Below are 16,185 nucleotides of genomic sequence, written 5' to 3' on the forward strand. Positions count from 1 at the left end.
TGCTGTTACCATGAACATGTTCAGGGAGTGTATTAGTCTGTTCTCACTCTGCTAATAAAGACATACCTGAGACTGGGTCATTTATAAAGAAAAGAGGTTTAATTGACTCACAGTTCAACATGGCTGGGAGGCCTCAGGAAACTTACAGTCATGGCAGAAGGGGAAGCAAATGTCCTTCTTCGCATGGTGGCAGCAAGGAGAAGAAGAATGAGCAAAAGGGGGCAAAGCCCCTTATAAAACCATCAGATCTCATGAGAACTCACTCACTATCAGAGAACAGCATGGAGGTAACTGCCCCCATGATTAAATTACCTCCCACTGGGTCACTCCCGTGACACGTGAGGATTATGGGAACTACAGTTCAAGATGAAATTTGTGTAGGGACACAGCCAAACCATATCAGGGAGCCAGGAATTTACCTCCCAGTCTCCCTGCCTTCCCCATGATTTGGTACTGCAATTATATATATATATATATATATTTTCTGCCATTTATCTTACAATGCCAAGAATGAAAAGTTTTCCCTGTACACATTGACTGGTTCCTGGGCTGAGACGGTCCAGGCACATCCAGGGGAAGCTGTCCCTTCATCACCACTGGCCACCCTTGAGAGTGTGTGCAGGCCTGAAGCATTTCTCTTCCTTTTCCCTTAGCTTCTGACTGCTAGAGGTTCATCTGCACTTCACTTTGGCAGCCCACTTTTTAGTGTTTGCTCCTTAGTCATTTGTATGGAGGACAATGTCTGCTTTATGACAGCATCTGGGATTAGTAAATGTTGTTGGCTCAGCCTAACACAGTTCCACCCTATCTGAACTCAGGTTGGCTTGCTACACCTTAGCCCTGTCCCTGTCATCATCATCATCATCATCATCATCATCAATCATCATAATCATCATCATCAATCATCATCTTCATCATCATCATCATCATAACTGCCTCTTAGCAAATGACTAGTATGTGCCAAATTGTCTATAGTATATGTAATAATAACAAAGACATCAGTTTTAACCTTCAACAATACCTGAAATAAAGAGTGACATCCCTGTTTTATTAGTGAGGAGCAGAAGCTCAGAGAAGTTAGGTTACTTCCTGTGGCCACACAGCTGAGCCAGACTTTGAATCACAGTCATCTGGGGGAGAACCAAGTGTAACTACTCAAGTTCTTTGTTGAAACTACGTTCTCTAAAAGCCCCGAAACCATGAGCCATTGATTTTGTCTAGCGAATAGCACTTCTGATAGCTGGTGTTCTAGGCCCTTCCCAGAAATAAGAATTGACGTTTTCACTCCTTGAATCTGTCCTTCCCTTTTCTTCTCCATCTTGGGCTTAAAGTTTCCTCAAATTGTTTTACTTCTATTTGCCATCCGATGCTTCCTTACTTTAACCTACCGCACTCCTTCTCCTCCATTCCCCAAGCCCCGGGCAAATTCATGCATATTATTTGCCCATTTCTTTCTGTTCCTGAGATTCATTTCTCTAACGTTCACTCAAGTTTATGCCACCCAAATTCCAATCCATACTAAGATTTACCTTTTCAGGCCTACATTTAAATCAAACCATATGAGATTCTTGTTCATCACAAATATTAAGAAGGGGGTAGTGGTCATGTCATTTGTCATAATTTATCATGATGTTTGGAAATACTTCATTAATTAAATTCCCAAACAAAGTGTCCTTCTTTCCCCTTCCCAGGAACCCATTAATTAGAATTAGATTATTTCAAAATCATGACTTGGTAGCAACCTGTGACAGATATCTGAGTTACTCAACAAATCACAGGGGTTCTATGAAGTTGCATAGGAAAAGCTTTGCAAATGACAATACCCACTAACGAACTCACCATTTCCAACAATTCTCTGGCATACATCCTTCCCTGATCAGCCCTAGCCTCTATCCCCTTCCATGACCCAGGGTCTTTGTGAGTGGGTGTCAGGCTCTTGATGATTGATGAAAGGTGAATGTCTAACAAATGCAATGCAAATTCAATTGCAATCAATTGCAAAGTGAAACTGAAAATATTGCAAAAGATGTAGGATTTCATGAAGTTAAGGGAATTGATATTGGAGGACAGTCTGAAACATTGGTAAAACAGGAATCAGAAGAACCCTTATAAATAGAAGCAGATAAGGATGAGGATGCCTGAACTTCTTTGAGAGAAAATAATTAGAATATCAAAAGCTTAAGGGAGTCTCTTGGGCAAAATGAGGAAGCCTTTAAATATTTTTCAAAAATGACTCTCTTATTTGCTCTCACTGAGAATGTTAAATATGAAATAAAGAATGCCCTATTGTGCAATCATACAATTTTGTGAGAAATTATGCCAAAGGAATCAATGCATGATTTATTCTTTATTCTGGAATAGTAATGACCTACAACTTGTTATTTATAAGTTTAAAATAAATCAATTTTTATAAATTTTCACTTCTGGTTTTTTTTTTTAAATTTTATATTTTATTACTATTTTTGAGACAAGGTCTTACTGTCACCCAGGCTGGAGTGCAGTGGCACGATCACGGCTCTCTCCAGCCTTGACCTCCCATGTTCGGGCCTCCCAAGCAGCTGGGAGCACCATGCTTGGATTGATCTTTCCTTCCTCCCTCCCTCCCTCCTTTTCCTCCTCCCTCCCTCCCTTCCTCCTTTCTTCCTTCTTTTTTCCTTCTCTCTCTCTCTCTCTTTGTTTTCTTGTTTTCTTTTCTTTTTTCTAGATGGGGGTCTTACTTTGATGCCCAGGCTGGTCTCGAACTCCTGGCCTCAAGGAATCCGCCCATCTTGGCCTCCCAAAGTGCTAGGGTTACAGGCGTGAGCCACCATGCCCAGCCCACTTCAGGTTTTAATATAGAGCCCCAGTAAATCTGGTTTTCTCTATTTTCTATGACGTTTTCCTTTCAAGTAAGTTCATTCACTGTAGTCACCCCTGGAAATCAAAGCCTGTCTGTAGAAGACAGAGTGCCTGCCCACAAGGAGCTTCTGGTGTCATTGGTGAGGCTTTCCAAATGCACTGGGCACAGGACAGTGACAAGTGAGAGGATTCCCTCCTGACCAGGCTGTAACTACGGTTCAACTGGGGAAAGAGGAGATGGGAAAAGGAAGGAGGAAATAAATGTCTTCTACATTCATTCAAGATCTGCAGGATCTTTAGCCTGGTCTGGCCTTGCTTTCTTTGACTCCCAAGATGACCCTCTCCTTCTACACAAACCTTTTTTCCTGCTGCTGTCAGGAACATGTTGACAAGACTCTTTTGTCGGCTTTCTGAGGGAGCTCATGAAAAGCACGTTGGGAATTCAGCAAAACACCGGGACTCTAACTGCTCCTGAATGAGACAGAATTAGAAAATGGCTTCAAATTGAAAACTTAATTTTCAATTAGTGTACATTCAGGCAGGAGTGGGAGGGATTAAGGGATGGCAGCTTGTTTGGTTAACACGCTTTTTAGAAGACACGTTTGCAAGCTATTAGTTAGCTTCCTCCTTTCCTCCCCCTCCCACCACCCTAAGTGCTCCTTGCTCTGTAATTTGGCAGCCTCTCGCTCGCCGGCCTGCTGTACTCTCAGTCCCCGACTGACTCAGATGCAGATGGCAACAGCGGCAGCCACAGGAAGTGGGACGCAGCCTGTGGTCTCCGAGATTGGCTTCTGTGTGTCCTCCTTGCTGTGGACCCCGTGAGGTCACAGGTGAGCTTGTCACCTTAAAAGATGTATGCCCTTCTGATGGCTTTAAAAAACACATTTGGAAAAGAAAAAAACAAATTTTTTTTCTCTTTCTTTCTCCAGCATATTTGGCCATATTATGAGGCTCACCATCGGGCAAAAATATTCAGTGCAACGTCTAAATTTGGGATTTGAGATGAGTAGGCTTGAAGGTGGGAAGAATGAGTGCTGTAGGAGTGGGGTATGAAGTTGGATATAGGGGATAGCAGAGGCACAGGTCAGGGATACGGATGGCTTTATCTGTTCTCTGGTGCCCTCTTTCTCATCTTTAGGTAGGTGTCATCCTCTTCTCTCCCTTTCCCCTTTCCCTAATTCACAAATACTCATCAGGCCCTGAGTGTTCCAAGCAACCACAGCCCGTTCCCCTTGGTTAGCCCTGCTTTCTCTGGTACTTTGCTATCTGTGATGAGTTATCTGTGGAGTCAGTGTCTCTAAAGTGCAGCCTCAATTAACACGTGCACGCGTAACATGGCGTGTTTACAAGCCCTGTAACTGGAAATCATTAATTCAGTCAGCAGAGCAATAACTTCATTAGGAACTTCCTTCTGTCATTAGTAGGCAAGAGAAAGTGTGCCACTGTGATTAAACATGCCATTTCAGACGTGGCAGGCAAGACTGCTATCTGCTTGGCAGGCGTGTTTCATCTTTTCGTCTTCCTTCCAACTCTTCTCAGATACAGCAAAGCTGGCTGCAAACGTTGGAAGCCAGCATTTCATTCTATCACAGGCATGGCCGCTGGCGCCACTGATCTGTCACTAGGGTTTTCCTGACTTCTTCTTCGACCTTGGCTCACATCCCAGCCCTAAGCTCCTGGCGACATCTGCTCCCTACAGATTGGCCTGAACAAATTCCAAGTGCCTTTACTTAAGGCTCTCTCTCTCTTGGTGAGTGCAACCCTAGGCTAATTTCTGCAACCCCTTCTCAAAGGCATCAGTGTCCTCAGCTGCCGCTAGTGAAATCCTTCCCAAGGTTAAACTCCTCTCCAGAGAAGCGATCACCACACACTGTTTCTTCATTAGCCGTATCGTGCTAATGAGGGACTCTTGTTAATCCCTTCTCTGCCATCCAGGCTGTAGCCTTCCAGCCAATTTCCAAGAAGTGTTGGATTTAATTGAAGAAACGATGAGACTGGCTCAAATGCTAACACAAGCTTCCAGACTGAAAAAAAAAAGGAGAATGGGAAGGAGTTTTGAAAACAAACTCCTACTAGACAAATACCAATGAATCTTGACGGCTCAGATGCAATTAATTGACTTTGAGAAATGAAATTGAAAGCTGGGATTTTCAGCCTTGAAGGGGTCCTAGAGGTCTTGTAATCCAATCCTTTTATTTTAAAAAAATGTGGAAATTCTGATTTAAAGCAGCTAAATGACCTGCTCAAGTGTCTAACAAGGGAGTGGTAGAGAAAGGTGTCTAGCTCAAAGCCTGGGAGGACTGTTCCTGTTCCCTGCGATATTCACTATACACACAGCCCTTCTCTTTTCTCCTGTTGTAAAAGCAGTTGAGAAGGTTTTTGGTGAAGATGTCAATGCTCATCTACTAACATTTTTCTTTTGTTTTGGGATGGCGTTTCACTCTTGTTTCCCAGACTGGAGTACAATGGTACAATCTGGGCTCACTGCAACCTCCGACTCCCAGGTTCAAGCGATTCTCTCACCTCAGCCTCCCAAGTAGCTGGGATTACAGGCACCTGCCACCACGCCCAGCTAATTTTTGTATTTTTAGTAGAGACGGGGTTTCACTATGTTAGCCAGGCTGGTCTCCAACTCCTGACCTCAGGTGATCCACCTGCCTTGGCCTCCCAAAGTGCTGGGATTACAGGCATGAGCCACCACGCTCGGCCTACTTACAGTTTTCAAGGATGTCAGTATGTTGCTCCCCAAAATTTAGGGGCATATCAGTCAGAACTCTTTTGGTTGCAAGATATGAAATTACAATTTGTCAGAAAGGAGAATTTATCCACTCATAGACTCTAAGGGAGGTTGGATAACTAAATTATAGAAATCTGGGATGCAGGACAAACTAGAACAAGCTCTGGAATATCACCAGCTCTTTCTTTGTTTTCCACTGTGTCTCCTGCATTCTTTCTCACTGAAGACTGCTGTTTTTCTCTTTTTCCTTTTGTTCTATTTTTCATATGGAGGGGAATAATTACTATCAACAGTGCTAAGTTTTACGCCTTACAGCTCCTACCATTGAAGAGGACTTAATGACACATACATAGTCTCCATCCTTAGAAAGTGTTTGGTTGGCTGGGGGTGGTAGGAGGAGCTGGCTTTACATATTTCAACTTACTTGATCCTCATAACAACTCTGGGAGTTTAGTACAATTAACAACATTTTGCTTTTGTAGATGGAGATGATAACACAGATAGGTAAATTTGCTGGCCCAATGCCACATAGATCAAAAGTGGCAGACTGGGATCTAGACCTGGGCCATCTGGATTTTGGGTATTGCATTAAATCATCATGCTATTCTGTGTCTTAAGTGGCCAGACATTATTATGTATGACAATGAATTTTGGAAGAACCTCTTCTACTTCCTTAAATACTTTACCTACCTGTTGAATAATGACGTTGGTTGATTTAATTCAAAGTATCCATATTCCCCTTAAAAATAGAAATAACCCTGGGACAATATCCTATAATTTTTATTAGTAAGATCCTCTCAGATTCAATGAACATTACTTAAATCCCTATTTTATTTATTTATAGAGACAGGGCCTTGCTGTCACCCAGGCTGGAGCACAGTGGCATGATCATAGCTCACTGCAACCTTGAATTCCCATGCCTAAGAGTTCTTTCTGTCTCAGCCTCTTGAGTAGCTGAGACTGCAGGTGTGTGCCACCATGCATGGATAATTTAAAAATATATATTTTGTAGAGATGGGGTTTCACCATGTTACCCAGGTTGATCTCAAACTCCTGGGCTCAAGTGATCCTCCCACCGTGGCCTCTCTAAGTGGTGGGGTTGCAGGCGTGGGCCACTGCGTCTGGCCTTAAGTGCTTATTTTACATGCTACATTAGCACCATGAAGTGGATAGTATAATCTTCACTTTACAAATAAGGAAACTAAGACTTGGCAAGGTTAAGCAACTTGCCAAGGTCACATAGAAATAAAGCAGGCAAGCCAGGATGTGCACAGACCTGCCTTTCTCTGAGCCTAGCACTCACTAGAATACTGTACTTGTCAATGAAATGAATCTGTCCCATGCTTTCTGGTTGGCAGAGCTCGTTTTACCAGGGAAGGAAGGTGGAAAGTAAGAGGAGAAAAAGAAATTGTGTCCTTGAGGGGTAAAAGTGGGATTCCTTAAAAGATCTAAGGGGATCGATGTATGAACAAAAGAGGATGAATGTGAGGGGCTATACCAGAAAATTCCAATTCTCTCACTTTACGGCCCAGAGAGAATGGAAACATTCATTGACATGAATGGAAGGCTCCAGCAATTAGGGTGTTAATATTCTGTGTAGACACAATTATGTTGTAACTACCAATTATGGGAAAACTCATCATTTTACTGTAATGCAATTACATTAAATAGCACCAGTCATGTCGGTGCAAAGACTGGGGCGGCCTCTAATTATCCACTGTACCCAGACACCTCAGCCTGGATCAGGAATAATTGGTGTAATGTGGTTTTGCATTTTAGGGTTGGCCTCCGTATTCCTCAGGAAATCTTTTCTTGCTTTCTGATCCTCCCTTGTGTGCGTGATTCACTGTGTTTGTGACCTGGAAGCCGATGAGGTGTTAACATCCCCAGTCTAGGTGTATCTTAGTATTTCCCTGAGCAAGAAAGGAATTGAGAGGAAAGCATCTCTTTATTTTTTATTTTTTATTATACTTTAAGTTCTAGGGTACATGTGCACAACGTGCAGGTTTGTTACATATGTACATATGTGCCATGTTGGTGTGCTGCACCCATTAACTCGTCATTTACATTAGGTACAGCTTCTAATGCTATCCCTCCCCTCTCCCTCCACCCCTCGACAGGCCCCGGTGTGTGATGTTCCCCTTCCTGTGTCCAAGTGATCTCATTGTTCAATTCCCACCTATGAGTGAGAACATGTGGTATTTGGTTTTCTGTTCTTGTGATAGTTTGCTGAGAATGATGGTTTCCAGCTGCATCCATGTCCCTACAAAGGACATGAACTCATTGTTTTTTATGGCTGCATAGTATTCCATGGTGTATATGTGCCACATTTTCTTAATCCAGTCTGTCATTGATGGACATTTGAGTTGGTTCCAAGTCTTTGCTATTGTGAATAGTTTTGCAATAAATATACGCGTGCATGTGTCTTTATAGCAGCATGATTTATAATCCTCTGGGTATATACCCAGTAATGGGATGGCTGGGTCAAATGGTAAGGAAAGCATCTCTTACAGTTGGTGAGCCCTCTGAGGACCAGGACTTTATTTATTTATTTATTTACTTATTTATTGAGACAGGGTCTTACTCTGTCACCCAGGCTGGAGTGCAGTGGCACAATCTCAGCTCACTGCAACCTCTTCCTCCCAGGTTCAAGTGATCCTCCAGCCTCAGCCTCCCAAGTAGCTCGGACTACAGGCGTGCACCACCATGCCTGGCTAATTTTTGTATTTTTTTAGTAGAGACGAGTTTTCACCATGTTGGCCAGGCTGGTCTCAACTCCCACCCTCACGTGACCCACCCGCCTCGACCTCCCAAAGTTCTGGGATTACAGGCATGAGCCACTGAGCCCAGTCTAGTTTGGTTGCTTTTCAAAAATTCTTTTTTTTCCCCCCCCAAATCTCATTCTTTTCAATCCAAATCCCATTCTTTTCAACATTGGGAGGGTGCTTTCAAGGATTAGTTTGTGTGGGTGTCTGTGTTGGACGTTATACATTTACTTTTTTTTAAAGCCAATCACTTGTGAATTTGATCTCACTGAATATCCTTGGGGAAAACCTACATCTTAGAAGGACAAAGGGAGGTGCAATGAGGTGAAGAGGCTCAAAGGTATGAGAAAACAAAAAAAATGGACTCAGTTTTCTTCTTTCTTTGATGCTTGGATTGGCAGTGATCTGATTTAAACATTAGGAGAGAGCAGCAGATGGTATAATTTATATTCACATATAAAATGCTTTCCCAAGTGATTTGAAGGCCCTGGTGGATTTTAAACATTGTAATAGCTGTGATTATTTTGTTGTATTTTACAGACACATTGTGTTTTGGTCATTCCTGATTGATTTCTTCTCAATTCTAAAAGCAGCAGTGCTAAGGATAGGCATCTCCCATTTAGGAGATAGGGAAAGCAGGATAGAGGAGATGATTAAAAAATAGATTTACCCTAGGAGACATCAGCACAGGTCACTGCATCCTGAACTGAGAACAGAGACCCTGAGAGCCCAGCCTGATGGAATTTAGTTCATTCTCAACAGAAAACAGATACGATTACAGTGGAGGTCAATAACCGAGTTGTACCAGCTGCGGGATTTGTAGCTTCCTGCTGACTGACGGGCCTCACCTTTCCAGATGAATTTTCTTTGCTTATATTAAGTCTCCGCAGAGAGGATTTTATTGCTGTCTGTGGAGTTAGAGAAGTTAGGCTTTTCAGTTTGGACCTTATGATTCTAAGTGAAACTTCAACTGACCTTCTTAATTAATATCTAGAAGAAAGAGCCGTTATTTTGGAGAAACCCTCAAGCTATTTCAAAGAGAGGGAAAATCAGGATACCGTGAGGTGCCTCATCTTCCACAGGGAGAAGGTGAGGAGGATGGCACTGAGCTGGAACCTGGAGGCGAGAGCATTTTAGGAAACTGAGTCATAAAAATGACCCCACTGGATGTGCTTCTGGCAATGCTGCAGACCCTGGAATAAGCAAATATCTAAATAACGGAACAAAGTTTTCAGAGTTAGCAATCCCTCCTGTATGTTTTGATCTTAATTGTTGACTACCTAACTTAAAACATTTTATTGTCTCCTTTTATTCCCAATGTGATTAATGCTTATGATAAAATTCAGAAAGCCACAGAGGAGTCATTATCCTGTTTCTCTGTTGCACCGACCTCGGCATCTTGCCTGTGTCCCGCGTTTGTCCCACATGCCTATAGATTGATGCGTCCATTTCACGCCGATTTAAGAAATGGAAACTGAACAGCTAGAGGAAACCTTCCCTAACACTGAAACCAATGGTGAATTTGGTAAATGCCTTGCAGAAGATATGGAAGAGGGACAAGCATTTAAAAGATCTAGAAACACTGATGGCTGAATTATGTGTTGTGTTTCAGAGCAAGAATGCTTGGACAGTGATTGGAAAGGGAGGTAAGAATATTAAGGCTTTCTGTACAGACTACAGTGCCGGGGTTCTAGCCCCAGAGGGCAGTGGCCCCAAGTGCATGCTGAGTATCAGTGCTGATATTGACACCATTGGAGAAATTCGGAAGAAAATCATCCCTACCTTGGAAGAGTACCACCATTATAAAGGAAGCAACTTTGATTGTGAGTTGAGGCTGTTGACTCATCAGAGTCTGGCAGGAGGAATTATTGAGGTCAAAGATGCTAAAATCAAAGAGCTTCAGGAGAACACTCAAACAACAATCAAGCTTTTCCAGGAATGCTGTCCTCATTCCACTGACAGAGTTGTTCTTATTGGAGAAAAGCTATGGAGTTGTAGAGTGCATAAAATCATCCTTGATCTTATGTCTGAGTCTCCTACAGAGGACGTGCACAGCCTTATAATCCCAATTTTCATGGTGTAACCTATTATATTACATGATGTAACATCATTACATTATGGTGGTTTTACAATGATGTCTGATGGCCACCTTAGATGCCTGGTGGGGTTTCCCAGGCAGGGAAGAGGTGCTTTGGACAGAATGTCTACCAGTCAGTGTGGGCATTCCCTGCCACTATCTAGAAGAGATTATTATGACATGAGTCCTTGTTGAGGACCACCTCCTCCTTCTTTTGGACAAGGTGCCTGGGGTGGTAGCAAAGCTGAGAATCTTCATCTTTCTTCACTACCACCACTGAGGGTAGGAGACATAAGGGCCTATGACAGAAGAGGAGGACCTGGAGATGGTTACATGGCATGGCTGGCTTCAGTGCTGATGAAACTTGGGACTCTGCAATAGATACATGGAGTGCATCAGAATGGCACATGGTTTAGGAGCCACAGAGTGGCTCCAGATATAGTTATTCCTATGCAGGGGATTGTGGCTCATATCGTGGACCTATTATTACTACACAAGGAACTATTCCCAAAGATTTGGTTGGATCTATTATTGGCAAAGGTGGTCAGTGAATCAAACAAATCCATCATGAGTTGGAGCTTCAATTAAAATTGATGAACCTGTGGAAGGAGGTGAATATTAGATTATTATCATTTAAGAACATAGGACGAGATATAGAATGCACAGTATTTGCTGCAGACAGTATGAAACAGTTTTCTGGAAAGTTTTAACTAATACTAGTGAAGGACTGAAGGAGTCCTGCATCATTTTTTTTTTTTAACCTGCTTCTGTTTAAAAAGCCATCATGCCTCTGCTTCACAGGTGTTAGCATTTGAGGTGTGGTGAAACCTTTGCTGTTCACCAGATACAATGTTTTAGTTCCTCACAAACAGGGTTGGGGGTGTAGGGAAGGGCTTGTAAAAACTAATGTGGAAATTTTGAAACAGCAGTAGAATGAGTGGACTTTATTTTGTGTTCATTGTTACTGGTTAAAAAAAATGTTCCCTGGTTTTAAAAAATGTTCCCCCATGTAATTTTTGTGAACACCTTACTTTGCAGCCAATGTAACATTTGAGGGGTGAGACAGGGAGGAGAAGTAGCAGTGGGCCACCATGTCCCTGGCATCTGTTCACAGCAGGGTGCAGAGTGTAAGCCTCTTTTGTAAGAAACGTTTTATGATTTTTAAGATAAATTTAGATAAACCTAAAATAAAGGGCCACAGAGGATGTAAAATAAAAGTGACAGACTCCCTTCTTGCCCCTCCCCCCTCCATCATACCCTTTAAAAGTAACAACTGTGAATTGTTTCTTGTGTTTACCCTACACGATCATTGTAAATAAAAAATAAGCGTGTGTGTGCGTGTGTGTATGTTTGTGTGTTTAAATCATATTCTTTATATATTTCTACAGCTTGTTTTTTAAAAAAATTAACACTACATATCAGGCGTTGCTCTACATCATTAACTGTAGATTTAAATGGTTTATTTAAAAAGTATTACAAATTATTACAGTGCATAAATGTACTATTACTTACTTCCATCCGTTATTGATGAACATCTGGGTGGTGGTGAGGAATTTTTTCTTTTTCTTTTTTTTTTTTTTTGAGACGGAGTCTCGCTCTGTCGCCCAGGCTGGAGTACAGTGGCCGGATCTCAGCTCACTGCAAGCTCCGCCTCCCGGGTTTATGCCATTCTCCTGCCTCAGCCTCCCGAGTAGCTGGGACTACAGGTGCCCGCCACCTCGCCCGGCTAGTTTTTTGTATTTTTTAGTAGAGATGGGGTTTCACCATGTTAGCCAGGATGGTCTCAATCTCCTGACCTCGTGATCCGCCCGTCTCGGCCTCCCAAAGTGCTGGGATTACAGGCTTGAGCCACCGCGCCCGGCCGATTTATTTCTTTATCCTGTTAAAAAACTGCTGTCATTGCAAACAATGGTACCCTCCACATTTTTGTGCCAGTTCATCTGAGAGACCTGAAGACCGGAGCTGGAAGTATCTTCAGAAGAGGTCAGCAAGTTCAGTTTCCTCTATTTGCAGGTGAGAAAATTGAGGTCAGACAAAGAAGAGAAGTGATTTGCTCAGGATTATACATTCCGTTAGGGTTTCACCATGTATATGATCCTGATCTCTTGACTCCAGAATCCTCTGTGTGTTGGAATTTAAATATAAGTGACTGTTGAATGTTCCTTGAAATAAGTAGTCTGCAGACTGGGTTTTCCATTCTTCCATTGTATAGTTTTCTGCTGGGGCTGCTGCATAGAGATGTGTATTCTGTGCACTGCATAAAAACACTCAGACTAATAAGAGGTGAACGAGGGCTGAAATGGAAGGTTTGCTTCATTTGTTAAGTCCTGAATCTGGTCTCGGTGCTACATCTGAGTGAACTTTCCCAGGCTGAGCACCTTTCTCAAAATTACCCAAAGGCACGATGCAGGCTAGCAGAGGTCTCATTTCTGGGATTTGACTTTAAAACAGTAATGCAGCTTGTTGTGTCTTATGCAATGCTGTTAATTCCAGTGGACACAGAATTCCACTGTTGTTCACACTTTCTTATCTGGTCTTCCTGATGACTGACAGTTTGCATTTGATAGATAACTGGGTGGGATTAGGGCCACAGGATACGGTCACAGGTGGGTTAAATTTAACAGCCAAGTGTGGCTGACAGAGAGGCCTCTCATGGGCAGAAGATGTTATTTACTGTTTTGTGGTTTCATACTCAGCTTTCTGGAGCCAGTGATGTTCTCCCTGCCTTGTGAAGCAGGGACACAAGGGGCCCTGCTTTTTAGTTGGGTGGGGCCTCCTTTTCAGATAATTGGTAGCTTGGTGCTGTGCATTTCTCATTACCTATTTTCCCTTGTATTCCCCACTCTGCCCCTGACTATTGTAGATTCCCTCTTCAGCTGCTGGTCAACAGACTCATCTTGCATGACAACCGTTCAGCTAAGGAGAATTTGTCACAACAGCTCCAGAAAAGTTATTTCACTTTTTAAACAGATTCCCGTTTTTGTTACAATGACTTTTTTTTCTTTTTTCTTTTTTTAGAGTCAGGGTCTCACTTTCTGTTACACAGGCTAGAGTGCAGTGGTGTGATTTTGGCTCATTGCAGCCTCAAACTCCTAGGCTCAAGCCATCTTTGCACCTCTGCCTCCTGAGTACCTGGGACTACAGGTGCATGGCACCATGGCAGGCTACTTTTGTTTGCTTATTCATTAGTTTTGTAGAGATGGGGTCTCACTAAGTTGCCCAGGCTGGTCTCAAACTCCTGGACTCAAGTGATCCTCCTACCTCGGGCTCCCAGAGTACTGCGATTACAGGTGTGAGTCACTTTGCCAGGCCGGTATGATGACTTTTTAAAGCAAAAACACACTCAAATAAAATGAACTCAAAACACACTAAATATAAATGTTATAAAGCATAGTGATATTCCAGGATTCCATCTGTAGGCATTTACTGGACCCAACAGTTTCTAGTCAGAGACTATATGGGACTTTTTGACTTGCACATCATTCTGAGTGACCTCCTATTTGTTCATATTTAAAGACTTTTTAAAAAGAGCAGTTTTAGGTACAAAGTAAAATTGAGAGGATGGCACAGAGATTTCCCATATACTCCCTGTCTGCAACATGCATAGCCTCTCCCATTATCAACATCCCCCACTAGAGTGGTACATTTGTTACAATCGACGGACCTACGTTGACACATCATATTCACCCAAAGTCCATAGTTTACATTCTGGCTTACTCTTGGTGTTGTACATTCTACAGGATTGGGCAAGTTTATGAAGACATGCATATATTTACCATAATAGTTTCATATAGAATAGTTTCACCACCATAAAATGTCTTTGTGCTCATCACCTATTCATCTCTCTCTCCTCTAAACCCTAGCAACCACTGATCCTTTTTTTTTTTTTTTAACTTTATTTCTTCTTAAAACAAAACAAAACAAAACCGGGAAACATGTGTAGAACGTGCAGGTTTGTTACATAGGTATACGTGTGCCGTGGTGGTTTGCTGCACCTATTGACCTGTCCTGTAAGTTCTTTCCCCTCACTCCACACCTGCAACCGGCCCTGGTGTGTGTTGTTCCTCTCTTTGTGTCCATGTGTTCTCAAGGTAACCACTAATCTTAAATTTTTTTAAATTGATGTAAAATATAGATGTATAATTCACTATCGTTACCATCTTTAAGTGCACAGATCAGTGGCAATAAATACCTTATTCTTCTCCCCCTCTTCACTTTCTTCTCCCCCATCCCCTTCTTGGCCTCTGGTAACCACCAGTCTACTCTCTATCTTTATGAGATCCACTTTTTTAGCTCCCACATATTATTGAGAACATGCAATATTTGTCTTTCCATGCCTGGCTTATTTTGTTTAAAATAATAGACTTCATTTCCTTCCGTGTTGCTGCAAATGACAGGATTTCATTCTTTTTTTATGACTGAATAACATTCCATAGTATATACATACCACATTTTCTTTATCCATTTATCTGTGGATGGGCACTTAGGATGATTCCGTATCGTGGCTATTGTGAATAGTGTTGTAATAAACATGGGAGTACAAATATCTCTTTGACATATTGATTGCCTTTCTTTTGACTATATGCCCAGTAGTGGCATTTCTGGGTCTTATGGTAATTCTACTTTTAGTTTTTTGAGGAACTTTTATACTGTTGTTCATAGTGGCTATATTAATTTACATTCCCACCAACAGCGTATGAGGGTTTCCCTTTCTGCACATCCTCATCAGCATTTGTTACTTTCATCGTTTTTTTTGTTTTGTTTTGTTTTGTTTTGTTTTTTGACACAGAGTCTTACTCTGTCACCCAGGCCAAAGTACAGTGGCACAATCTCGGCTCACTGCAATCTCCACCTCCCCGGTTCAAGTGATTCTATTGTTGTGCCTCAGCCTCCCCAGTAGCTGGGATTACAGGTGTCCACCGCCATGCTGGGCTAATTTTTGCATTTTTGGAAGAAATGGGGTTTCACCATGTTGGCTAGACTGGTCTTGAACTCCTGGCCTCAAGAGATCCACCCACCTCAGCCTCCCAAAGTGCTGAGATTAGAGGCATGAGCCACCACGCTCAGCTCTATTTTTGTCTTTTTATACAAGTCATTTTGACTGGAGTGAGATGGTATCTCATTGTGGTTTTGATTTACATTTCTTTGATGATAATTGATGTTGAACATTTTTCATATACCTATTTGTCATTCATGTCTTCTTTGAGAAGTGTCTGTTCAGATCTTTTGCCCATTTTTAAATGGATTTTTTTTTTTTTTTTTTGCTATTGAGTTGGTTGTACTCCTTATATATTCTGATTATTAATCCCTTGTCAGATGGGTAGTTGCTAGTATCTTCTTCAATTCTGTGGGTTGTCTCTTCACTTTGTTGATTGTTTCCTTTGCTGCGTAGAAGCATTTTATCTTAATGTAATCCTAATTGTCTATTTTTGCTTTGGTTGTCAACCACTGATCTTTTTATAGTCTCCATAATTTTGCGCTTTCCAGAATGTCATGTAGTTGGAATCATACGGTGTATAACCTTTTCATATTGCCTTTTTTCACTTAGTAGTATACATTTACATTTCTTCCATGTCTTTTTATGGCTTGATAGTTCATTCTTTTTAGCACTGAGTAATATTTCACTGTTAGGATGTACCAGAGTTTGTTTATCCATTCACCCTTTGAAGGACACCTTGGTCGCTTCCAAGTTTGGGCAATTGTAAATAAAGCTGCTGTAAATATTTGTGTGCAGGTTTGTGTGTGGACAAAAGTCTTTAACTTCTTTG

At 41.9% G+C, this 16,185-nt stretch overlaps 1 long non-coding RNA gene and 1 pseudogene across 1 annotated transcript in view; both read left to right on the forward strand.

The window, feature by feature from the left end:
• The window catches only part of LOC101026498, a 47,696-nt gene extending 42,392 nt beyond the window's left edge, over nt 1-5,304 (forward strand). The window contains exon 3 of the long non-coding RNA XR_002517009.2: nt 3,518-5,304. This is a non-coding gene — a long non-coding RNA (uncharacterized LOC101026498). The remainder of the gene's footprint in view (nt 1-3,517) is intronic.
• Nucleotides 5,305-8,397: 3,093 nt separating this feature from the next.
• Nucleotides 8,398-11,127, forward strand: LOC103877523 (annotated as a pseudogene).
• The last annotated feature ends 5,058 nt before the right edge of the window (nt 11,128-16,185 follow it).

This window comes from Papio anubis, chromosome 12, assembly GCF_008728515.1.
Source record: "Papio anubis isolate 15944 chromosome 12, Panubis1.0, whole genome shotgun sequence".
Taxonomy (NCBI): Eukaryota; Metazoa; Chordata; class Mammalia; order Primates; family Cercopithecidae; genus Papio; species Papio anubis.